We start from the raw sequence: 12,876 nt of genomic DNA, 5'->3' as shown, positions 1-12,876 counted from the left end.
CAAAGATGTTCTATTGGGGTGAGATCTGGAGACTCTGGGGGCTATTTTAGTACAGTGAACTCATTGTCATGTTCAAGAAACCAATTTCAAATGATTTGAGCTTTGTGACATGGTGCATTATCCTGCTGGAAGTAGCCATCAGAGGATGGGTACATTGTGGTCATAAAGGGATGCACATGGTCAGAAACAATGCTCAGGTAGGCTGTGGCATTTAACCAATGCCCAATTGGTACTAAGGGGCCTAAAGTGTGCCAAGAAAACATCCCCCACACCATTACACCACCACCAGCAGCCTGCACAGTGGTAACACGGCATGACGGATCCATGTTCTTATTCTGTTTACGCCAAATTCTGACTCTACCAGGCAGCACTGTCTGGAAAGCACCGTTTGAAGGCACTGGTTATGGTTAGGGTTAGTTGCCTTGAAGGCAGCGGTCGCAGCGCAGCCTGGAAGGAGCAGTTGGGGGCAAAAAAACACCATTGAGCGTCTGGCACCAACAACCATGCCACACTCAAAGTTTCTTAGATCACCTTTCTTTCCCATTCTGACATTCAGTTTGGAGTTCAGGAGATTGTCTTGACCAGGACCACACCCATAAATGCATTGAAGCAGCTGCCGTGTGACTGGTTGATTAGATAATTGCATTAACGAGAAATCCTTCCTAATAATCCTTTAGGTGAGTGTATATCCTTGACTTTCCACTTCTGGGATTGCTTCCGTGCCGCAGGAAATTCTGCCGGATGCATGTATTTCCTTCTGCTTTCTATGTGTTGGAATTTTGAATTTGGTGGATTTATTAGGACTATGGTTAACTGCTCCTCAGATCGCTGCATGGTAAATTGAGACAGATAGACTATCTGTTGAATCTGAGTTTTCTCTCTCACAACTAATTTACAGCGGCTCTGTGTGGAGCTTAGTGACGATTGACGCAATTATCTTCTTAACGGGATCTTCATTGACTGACACAGCAGAGGGGTTTTTCTTCTGCTGTGGAGTCTGGGGTTCCCGCTCTGGGATTATGGTTAGGCCAATGGTAGCCGCTGTATATTTCAGCCCCTTTTGGGTTTCAGGTATGACCATGGGCTGGGGGGGGCAGTCGGGTACAACTGGAGTGCTGGCAGCAGATGTGCTGCTGGCAGATTGCCATGACGATTGTGATTGGTTTAAAGAAATGCCAATAACCAGAGCATGTTTTTCTCCCATCCCGGAATGCTATGTGGAGTAGCCAGACCCTCCTCTGCACCGCAGTGTGTGGATGGTCTGGAAAAGCGAGACTAACTAGTGGGCAACCCTTCTTCATGGTTCACTTGCGCAAAGTGTATATTACTAAACTCAAAACTGCTCAGTTGCCAGCAGAGGATAATGGCTGCCCTGACTTACACGTCTGTACCTCACTGTAAGTGTATTCTCAAAGTAAGAATTTCCTTTGGTTTTATTTCCAAAAATGCATCAACATGTCGCTGAACCCTTTTTGCTTTTTTCATCAACAGCCTCATTGTGAAGGTGAGTACGGCGTGCTAGCTCAAACTGAAGTGATTCAGACTTAAGATTTTCCCACAACATTATGTAAGTTATTTAGTCACAACATTAAAAGATGAAGCAAAAGGGAGTCCACCTTAGCTGGGTGGTCTTTTTGTTCATATTCATGTTTCACAACCACTTAGTATGAATTTAGGTTTATGAAATGACAAAACAGGATGCATATACTTGTGCACTTGACTGCGTATTGTATGTATGACTGGACTAACACCGAACGGGAGATGAACAATATCCCGTGAAGATGGTGATTCAGTAAGGACTGAAATGTACCTTGATGGGATCAAGTCCTTGTAAGTATTACTGAGTGTGACTCCATGTTACACAGCAAGCAACTTGACCTAATGAGTGTGGGCAGCTTGAGAGGCTCCAGCTGCAAGTATAGTGGTTTGCTGCTACTGTAACATTGTTTTAATGAATTAACTTAGCTAGACTGTGTGCTACATGCCTAATATTGTCTACATACAATCAACCTTTCTCCCCAAATCGTATTTGTTGGTCAAATGAAGACGAGATGGAAATCCTATGACCACAAAAAGTTCCACCCAGGTTAAGTATTCTTGGCATACAAGCTTGTTTACTTCCTACAAATCGGCTCTGACTTCTGCATTTTTACTCAACATGCATTTACATACATTATTGCTAGTGATGATGTACATATGCTGGCAAAGGTTATTAAATATATTGTGTACAGGTAGTCAGTGTTGTTTCACCTACAAATCACATTCTTAGCAACTATTGGTATTGCAGTTGATTAGGGAGACGATATAATGCATTCCTCCAACAACGTTATTTCTAATTGTGATATTGCTTTCCCTATTGTCTACATTGTTTTCCTGCTTTTAGGTTCAGCTTCATCCTTGTGTGGTCCTGAATGGTATAAAGTGGGTAAAGGTGAATAATGAAGAAGCTGGATGGCCCACTCAACCAACTGGGGATGTTTCAGTCTGCTGGAAAGAGAAGTTACTGGTGAGTTTTTGTGGATTTTATTTTAGCCTATGTTGTATTGATAAGGATGTATAGATAGTAGCAAAACAGAGCAGCTGTTCAAATCAACTCTGTGTTAAATAACCAAGTCCAATCCCCTGCTTAATACTAACACCCACAACAAACAGACTCTCTCTCCCCTGATAGAAACTGTAAATCTGATTAATTACTGTGAATATATAATTCTCGGTCTATCCCCGGCTCTTGCACAAACGCACCCATAATCACACACACACACACACACACACACACACACACACACACACACACACACACACACACACACACACACACACACACAGACACACACAGTGTTGTACAGTATGAGGTGATTATGTGGTAATTACAGGAGTCACAGTTACAAAATGAAAGCTGATCCGTGGAGAAAAAATTGAGAAAATGTCAATCCAAGTTTTCAGTCTATCCAGAGATTTCTGAGCTCTGAATCACCGCGTTCTCTTTTGATCATCACCGCTGCTGCCTCTCTCTGATACACAGATGGATTATTCCCCCTAAATCTCCCAAATCCATAATCCTATTTATCTCAACGCCACACAAAAAAGGTGCTCTCTTCCCACTGCTCAGCTTATGTGTACAGTACGGATGTGAGTATACCTGTATTTCTACATTTAAGAGGACCAGTTCAGGACATGAGGTAGTGACATATTAGGCTGTGTTCACTTTGAAAATGCTCTGTTTTAGGATTTAAGGCCTTTAGCTATAATGTAGAGATAGAATTTATTAGAGTTATTAGAGTTTAGAGTTATTCAATACTGGGGATCCAAACACATAACAGAAATACAAATGATTGTGTGATGGAAGTATGTGTATATGCATGTTATCGCTAACATGTTAGCAAACAGATGTCTATTTACACATCCAGCAGACACAGAGCAACAATTTCTGACCACCTGATGAATGCAAATCCAATATTTAGTCTTCTTTTAACTCTTTTTATTTTGGTCTCCACCAACTCTTGAGAAAAATGATCTGGCTCTTTAGCTGCTAAATGCTCCACTCTGTTGACCAGCTAGTCACTAACTTTGACTGTGTGCCGTCTGGTAGTGTACAGTGGTTATGAGAGCTTTTTGGCTGAAAAGCTGCCTGCTGCGGCAGAAAACAATGCTAATAAGGTGAGAGTGAACCAAAACAGAAAAATTGTGGGCTGTAAAAAAACCCAAACTCTGCTAAAAAACTAAAAAAGCTGAGAGGAACTGCAGAGTCGGAATCATCACTGCGATTGACCTCTTTTACATCATACATAGTCATTTCATCCATTGTTACCATACAAATAGTCTATATCAACAGCGATTCATTTAGGGGCTTGCTCCGGTGCCACTGGAAGATACACCAAATCTCCTTCATTTTTGGCCGGATGTCCCTCACCTTCCGTTTTCTTTGTGTTGGCATTCTAAACTCCGGTCGGTTTATGAGGAATATGGTTAACTGCTCCTGGTAAATCTGTCGAATCTGAGTTTTCTGTTGCACAACTAAAACAACTTTTGAACGAGCACATGTTCCACCATAACAAGTTCCTTCCCGGGGCTATTTTGCAGCGGCACTGTTATTGTGTCCGGCGCTTAGCGCGCGCGCCCAAGACAATTGTGATTGGTTTAACGAAATGCCAATAAACCAGAGCACGTTTTTTCTTCTATCTTGGAATGCTGTGTGGACGAGCTAGGCCTCCCCCCAGCTCTGTGGAGGAAGGTCTGGCAATGCGAGACTACCATATAAATATTAATTAGTGCAGCTTTAAGTTAATGAATGACAGTATACTATCTAAAAAATGTGATGTCACACTAGCACTCCAACCCATATTTCTGATTACTGTGGTATCCAATCTCTAATCTAATTGATTGATTTTTATTTTATTTATTTGAGATGTGTCATATATATTTTTTCATCAATCAAAATAAAAGTAAGGTTTAACCATTATTGTGATGCTGTTGGAATTTTCTTCACTGAGTTTGTACACATAGCACAGTAGAATGGTTGAAGGAAGACAAGCTAAAATGCACCCAGATTCAATTGAATTTAAACAAAAACGAGCAAGGGATAATGAGAGTGCAGCTGCTGTCATTGTGACTAAAACCAGGCCTTTAAAACCATTACATCCTGTTATGATGTCTTCAAGCCTCCTCCTCCTCTTTTCCTTTATCCTCCTTTCTCTAGTCCTCCTCTCAGCCTCATTTATGTTCCCCTCCTCCCTCCTACGTTCTTCCAAAGCCTTCATCTACCAAGATGTTTTTCCCTTTTCTAATTTATTTTCTCTTTTTGTCCCTCCAGGCCCCACCCTTCTTCCCTCATCTTTCTCATTGTACCTGGTTATCTTTTATTTTTCTCTCCCCTGGGCTTATTTGCTTTTTTCCTCACTTTTTTTTGCCCCAACCTCCCCAGGTAACCCACTGTGCTTTGCACCTGTGTGTGTGTGTGTGTGTCTGTGTGCGTGTTTGCGTGCGTGCGTGTGTGCGCTAATGAGCTTAGAGCTGTCTCCCTCCCAAGGTGAGGTGCCATGCTGAGGTGATCAGCTCTGCAGGTATCAACCACAAACATCTGCCTGGTTGAGCACGACCACACACACACACACACACACACACACACACACACACACACACACACACACAAATGCACGCACGCACACACACGCACTCACGCACATATGCACACACACATTAAGTACAGTATAGTCATATAGACACACACACACACATCTGACTGCTGCACAAGGGCGATAGCACAACTCTGTCCTGTCAACATGCAGGATAATCAGCTGCTGGGGATTGTGGGTAAGCTGTAATAATCCCTCGCATGGAATATGGAAAGCATTAGAGAGTTATTCAATAGGACAGAGATAATGGTGTGTGTGTGTGTGTGTGTGTGTGTGTGTGTGTGTGTGTGTGTGTGTGTGTGTGTGTGTGTCATTTCCGTCTTTAATATGCATCTCCACCTGAAGCTGACACACACACACACACACACACACACACACACACACACACACACACACACACACACACACACACACACACACACACACACACACACACACACACACATTAGTCTACACCAGCAGCTAAACATCAGCCTAGCCCCTTCCAGAGATGCTGCAGCTGCTAAAATGTTCCCTGCCAGAGCCACAAAGTCTTAATTAAGAACTACATCCAGAACAAGCCTCATTTAGTCAGAGAAACACCAGGGAATACTGCACCATATTTACCTGTCAAGACAGCAAACTTTTTTTTTAGAACAGAACATCCAACTGACATCTTCATCAGTGCAGTGTCACAGTGTTACAGTCAAATTAGGATTTAGTGTGTGAAGTCATAGTATAGTATGTCATAAAAAATGTCATAGTCAATCAAACAATTTATTTATTTGTCATGTAAAATCATGGAAGTTATCACTATATTGACAATTCAGTTAGCCTTTTTTTACAACGGAGTACAGAGGACTGATAGAGAGCTTTGTCACATGGTGCAACAACAATCACCTGAGGCTTAATAACAGCAAAACCAATAAACAGCCTGTCCTTTTGTTATCCAGGGAGAGGAAGTGAAGTGGATGGACTCATACAAGTACCTTGGGGTCAATAAAAAAACTCATACTCATACTGGACTCACAACACTGAAGCAGTTGTCCTGAGGAGACTCAGGTCCTTTAGTGTGTGCAACAGGCTCCTGCAGATCTTCTATCAGTCTGTAGCCAGTGCTGTGTTGTTCGTGGTGGTGTGCTGGGGTGGTGGCATCGAGGCTTGGAGGTCAGCAGTCTCAACAATCTGTTTGGAAGGCCAGCTAGGTGATCAGGTTGGAACTGGACAGTGGTGGAGAGGAGGACGAGGGACAAAATCAAAGCCATCTTGGATTACCCTTTTCACCTTCTCTACAACGAGCCGTGGCAGATTGGCAGCTCGTTGCAGAGAGAAGGATGAAGAACAAGATCAAAGCCTGGGAGTTTTTCCTCATCCTCATCGAGGGTCTAAGTATAGAGGATGTCATTTGCTGTAGAGATTGTGAAGCCCCTTGAGACAAATGTTTGATTTGTGATATAGGGATATATAAGTAATACAGACTTGACTTTGTTGTTCTTGTTCTGCTGTAATCTGTAAGTTTATTGAGAGAAATGTGTTCACATGCTTGGCCAATAAAGCTGATTCTGATAGAACACAGAGTTATAGCCATGATTGTAGACAATGCCTTAAATATGGATGTTGCTGCAAAGAAGCCACTAATTTGAATACGTGGATGCTACACACTCATCTTCAACCCGGCAGCACAGAAGATCTATACTATCACCACAGTTTGTATCACGAATTTGGTATTTGACCAAATGTGAAATATGGTCACAATCTCTTGTTACGAGAGGTCTTTTAAGTAGATAGTTGATAGGGTAAGTGCTGACACGTGACATGAGGAAGGGGGGGTGGGTGTGTGTGTGTGTGTGTGTGTGTGTGTGTGTGTGTGTGTGGGGGGGGGGTGATGCTGATTACCCCAGATTGCAGGTGTGTGAAAAAGAGATTCATTCAGGAGATTGCTTCAGCACGCTGTAGGCGGACAGCTATATAAAAGAAAAAGCACAAACACTCATCCACTCTCTCGCCTAGTTGTGGAATTGATAAAAGAATTGGCTTACTCATTTTCCCCAGAGGACTGAAAACTCATCATCTATTGATCACAATATAAACTATAGGGTCTGCTGTTCAGAAACATGAATAAGCTTTACCATGAATCATTCCAACTGATGCCACATGCACGCACGCACGCACGCACGCAAGCACGCAAGCACGCACGCACACACACACACACACACACACTCTCTTTAACTGGTCTCACTTTGACTGTCTCACTTTTAATCCCAAATGCTAGATTTATACTCCACAATAGATTGCAAAAAGGAAACTTTCTCATCCACCATCAGATAAAAAGGAAATTAAAACTCCTGTGTCACCCTCTAGGTCATGCTAATCCTCTATCTTTATTCTTTTAGTCTTGGCTCTGTGACTACACACACACATTCAGGAGGGCAACACACAAAATTTTCCATAATCATGCCAGAGGAAACCGCTAACAGCGGATACAGATCCTAAACGGTGTGGGTCCTCCCCAGAGTCCGGATTTCAAGGGTTTTAATCAGTTAAATATGTGCGTGGCTACTTGGCTAATCTGCTGGTTAATCTCACTAACACTTTTTATGGGATTGCTCGCTGCATCAAGGATTACCGCACCACAGATCACAACCTGATTTCCATAATCCTCCTCTTGTGATAAAACTCTGTTTGTCCCACATCCCGTCCTTTTGTCATACAGTGCAACATCACCCATTTTTTTTTTATAGATTTTTGGGTGTAGTTATTCTAAAGGCATTCTCACTCCCACAATCAAATGAAGAAAAAAAAACTGTCAAATGGCAATAATTACCATAATGTAAAACTGCTTTTTTTGACGGTTAGTCTTTACCTCACCATAATTGTAATCACAATGGAAGAGCAACGTCATATTTTAATTACTTTGTTATTTTTTGATTATTTTGCCATCACTGTAAATGAGTTGCATCAATGAAAAGGTTGCATCATGAGGTGAAGTTAATGTGTTTCAGGTTTTGTTTTACAAAATATAGTCTGAGTCTGATCTAGCAAGAAATCATATTTGATTGATTTAACCAATGTTGTTACATAACCATGAGCGAGAATGTGTTTGTGTGAACCAAAAGGTAGAATGAAGTTAAAAATGGGTGTGACACAAGTTTTGTCATTGTCAAGTACAGCCTTACAGAGACATTAGCATGGCTGTAGGCACTTTATCTTGCTTGGACATTACAGTATTTCTGAATTGCTAAAACACATTTTTTGAATGTTTCTCTCGCTTTCTCAAAACCTTAAAAACACAAATCACCAAACTTAAGCTACACTGTCAAAACCTTTGACTTGTCTTGCTATATCAAACAATTGCTTCAGAACTATGTTATCTTTACCCAAAACCAAACACTGTTTTCAGATAACACACACACACACACACATCCAGCTAATGCATAAACACTACACAGCAGTCATTACACACTACAGAGATAAATGCAAAACACTGCACTCAGGGCAGAGCAGGGGAAAAATTATATTTATTATGAAGTACTTGCACAATCCTGCACACATATAAATGTAGTCACAAACAAAATATGCAGCAGATCGATGTGCTGGAATCATTCTGCCTCACCATCATGCCTCTGGGCATGGTCAGGCCACAGGACCTCATCAACGTCACAGGCAATCCTGTCCCTTGCTAAACAACGGGGAAAGAATCCTTTAGCATGCCGAATCCAACCTTGAATCGCTTCCACTCAAATGTTGTCACATGCTGCATCCATTGACCGAATGAGATTTTCCTGTACAATGGCACATTGACCAATAATGTTGCGGCCTCTCCTTCTCCTCTTGGTGAGATTGAAGCCAGCTTCATCCAAGAAGATGCACTCATGAGGCCTCTCCATGGAATCCAGTTGAAACATTCTCTATAGAAATGAACAAAAATTTATTTTTGAAGTAACGTAAATGACATAGCATTCCAGGCTTCATGCCTCTGTATACATGTGTTGCATTACATTCAACACAGTAAAGATTTACAGTAACTCAATAGTGCTGTATAATCTCTGGACATGATTACTTACTTGTACATATTGATATCGTAGCTCTTTTACCCTTTCAGAATTTCTCTCAAATGGTACTCTGTTGGCTTATCAGGTTGCGTTTCAGGACAAGGTCAATTGTGGAGAGACTCACCATTTGGATTTGACATGGCTTTATATCCTGATTACTGATTAGGTGCAACACATTACTGATTTTGAAACAGTTGTGTTTCAATTTTCTTGTGTGTTACCGATGACAACAGTGTGTTGCTTGTGTTTTACTTTTGGGGGTTGTGTTGTGTCATTTTTAGTGCACCACAATGCTACATGTGTTTTGTGAATGACATTTTTGTTTACAGTTTTGCACAAAGAGTGATTCCGATTTGTTAGTTGTGTCTAACCACATGAGAAGTGTTTAAAGTTCTGCAAACTGTGTGATTCAATCAATAAAGTGGTTTGAACACTTGCAACTTTGGTTTTGCAAATGGATTTTAGTGTTTTAGCAATTCAGAAATACTGTAATATTCCCTACAGCCCACTGAGGCTTTGTGCAAAATATGGAGCAGATCTGCCACTAGGGTGCGTTGTTTTTCAAACTTTTGCAATACTTTCTCAGATTAACACGAAACTCAACTCAGTAGTTACCCGTGTTCCGCTGAGGCTTTGTGAAAAAATGGAGTTTCCAAATTACTGGTCCGACCCGCGTCGCCTCCACTGTCCTCAGTCGCGCCAGGGGGGCATGGACCCCGTTCATACCTGCTTGAACACATTAATCTAATCTTGCTTCACAGTTTTCCAAAATCACAACAATTTGGAAGTTGGAAGTGATATTCGAATGGAATGGCAGTACATAATGTTATGATATCAGTTTAGTGTCTTTAGAGAAGTGGGCATGATTAGCTGATTGACAGGAACAGACTGACATGTGACATGAGGGGGGCGTATTTGTGTGATGCTGATTTAGCCCAGGCCAAAGCGGCAGGTGTGGAGATGAGATTCAGGTGGACATTGTTTCCGCCGGAAGACAATCACGGAAGTGGCACGCTGACGGCTACAAACCACACAATTTCTACACGGAGAACACTATTGAAGAAAAAGACGCTGAAAGACTATTCTGGTTTTCCCACAACATGACTTTTGTAGGTATACCTTAACCTTTAGCAGCTGTGTGTCTTTGTTATACCCATACAGGTTGGCTTAGCATTGTAACAATACACAAAAATATAAATACGGCTAAAAACAAGGACAACAAAGCTGAACAAGGTAAACATAAACATTTTATATATAAAACTTCTGTTGAGCTGTATGTATTGAACAACAGTTTAGACCTGAAATAGTAGCTTTATATTGACTATATTTTGAGCGGTAGGTTGCAAACTGTGTGTAGTAGTTTCATCATCATCACAATACTGACTACAATGATGGTTATAATTGTCTCCTTGAAAACAACATTAAATATGTATGTATGTCTGTGTCTACATGTGTGTCTGCAACATATTTGCCAGAGTGATTTTTTTTCTTTATCTCTTGCTGTCTCTCTCCACTAGTCTCCATTTTCTGCTCCGAAGGTCCGGAGAATCCCCTCATGTGGAGAGAAGCTATGATAAAGTAAGCAATGCAGAAGTGGGGGAGGGAGAGAGGGAGGGAGAGCAGGAAGAGGAGACGAGGAGACAGACTGAGAATTAGGCTGGGAGTTGAATATGATCAGGGGAGGAGAGACAGAAGAAAGGCTATCAGGAGGGGGAGAACAAGGAGAGGAAATAGGGGAGGAGAGGACTGGAGTGCGGACGTTCATCGGTGATGACGGTGGAAATGGGTCTTTAACTGTATTACACTCTGGCCGTTCCATCTCCATCACTTTATGGGTGACTGTGTAAGCTCATGTGTTTACTTGAACACCCTGTGTGTGTGTGTGTGTGTGTGTGTGTGTGTGTGTGTGTGCGCGTGCGTGCGTGCGTGTATGTGCGTGCGTCCATGCGTGTGTTAGTATCACACCCATGGGTCCTTTACTCTGTCAGTGCTCAGCCATAATCAGCCTTTATCCCTCTCCTGATCCATCTCCACCTCTGTCTCCCCTACTACTTTCACCCACCTCTCTCTTTCCCTCCTCCCACCAACTCTCGCCTCTATTTTTCAAAGTCCCTCACACCTACTCCTTCCACTTCACATGCGTGCACGAATGCACACACACACAAACACACACACACACACACACACACACACACACACACACACACACACACAGACACAGATACAGAGTGCAGATGAGTGTGTGTGTGTGTGTGTGTGTGTTTGAATCGATTCAGCCTCTGCCCTTTCTAAGCATTCTACAAGCTCCATTGACCTCTCACTCTCCGCTAAGCAGCATCTGTTTCACACTACTGCTGTATGCCATATCTCTCCATCTCTCTCTCTCTGGATTCCCATGTCACTCTGTCCTCGGCTGTCCTCTCTCTTTTGTGTTTTAGTGTTTCCCTTATTCTCACACTGTTTCGCAAATAATTTTTTTCAAGCCTCTTATATTCTCTCTGTCTCTCTCTCTCTCTCTCTCTCCAACCCACACATGCTCCATTACCGTTTTTCTCAATAAGACATATTTCTTGAAACCCTCACCCATTTTCTCAAAACTGTAAACACAAAACCAAATTCTCAAACTATATCCACAAAACACCTGACTCTGCTGGCAAAATCAAACAATGCTTTCAGATCAGACACACAGCCAGTCAATAACTTTACACTACAGAGCATTCATTAGACATTACCTCAAAAATCCGAGAACACAGTGTTCAGGGCATGTTACAGAATTATTTTAATTTTTTTTTATTTCATACAGTAAACACTTTTTGCAATGAAAACAAAAAAGTATATCACAACTTACAGTGAATATCTTGTACACTGCAAATAGTGCAAGTAGTACAATATGAAATGTCTGTTTACAGTATTAGGCACTTGTAGAACAATACAGTAGTTCAACTGCAAAAGGCCAAAGAACAAAGAAAACAAAGTGAAAAGCACATGACAGTTACCCTAAAAGATATTGTGAAACTGCAAAATCAGACATCAACATCCAATGCTCCTGTGCCACCTGTGCACTCTGAACCGGCTTATATGCTCTACGATTGGTTTGATCACCTCAGTAGAAACATTTGTGTACAATTTTGAGTCGTTGTGTGTAGACGATGACTACTGTGTTGTAGTTGTGTTTAACTTTTGCTGCCTGTGTTAACCATTTTGCAACACATGTGCATCACAGTGTGAAATGTGTTTTGGCGAGTGAGAATGTGTTTAGAGTTTTGCAAGAAGAGTGATTGATTTGACAAATGGGTTTAGGCCACTGAGCATTTGGTTCAGAGAATGGGGTTTAGCGTTTTAGCAATTCAGAAAAACTGTAATGCTCAGTTAGACTGAGTGAAAAATCATAAGCGTTTACAGTTGGACTTAACTGTAGGTTTTGATGGCTTCCTGGTGACATCCTGGATTTAAAAAACCTAACTGGTCAATGGCTGCTCTTGACCACTTGCAAACTGTCTTGATTGTACTGACCTTTGAGGGGCCAAAATAGAGGAATCTTTCATATTACATGTGCAGTAGCTGTAGTGCAAACCTCGTCTTCATGAGAAGCAACACCGGTAAAGCGTTTCTCACTATCACCAACAGTAGCTTCTGCATTAAAACCCACCTTTTTTCCTTGGCATTTCCCAGCAGAGGCTGACATTTTTGTGCAAACATTTTTACTGTGATAC

The sequence above is a fragment of the Perca flavescens genome, chromosome 5 (genome assembly GCF_004354835.1).
Source record: "Perca flavescens isolate YP-PL-M2 chromosome 5, PFLA_1.0, whole genome shotgun sequence".
Taxonomy (NCBI): Eukaryota; Metazoa; Chordata; class Actinopteri; order Perciformes; family Percidae; genus Perca; species Perca flavescens.
This window is presented reverse-complemented; position numbering follows the sequence as displayed.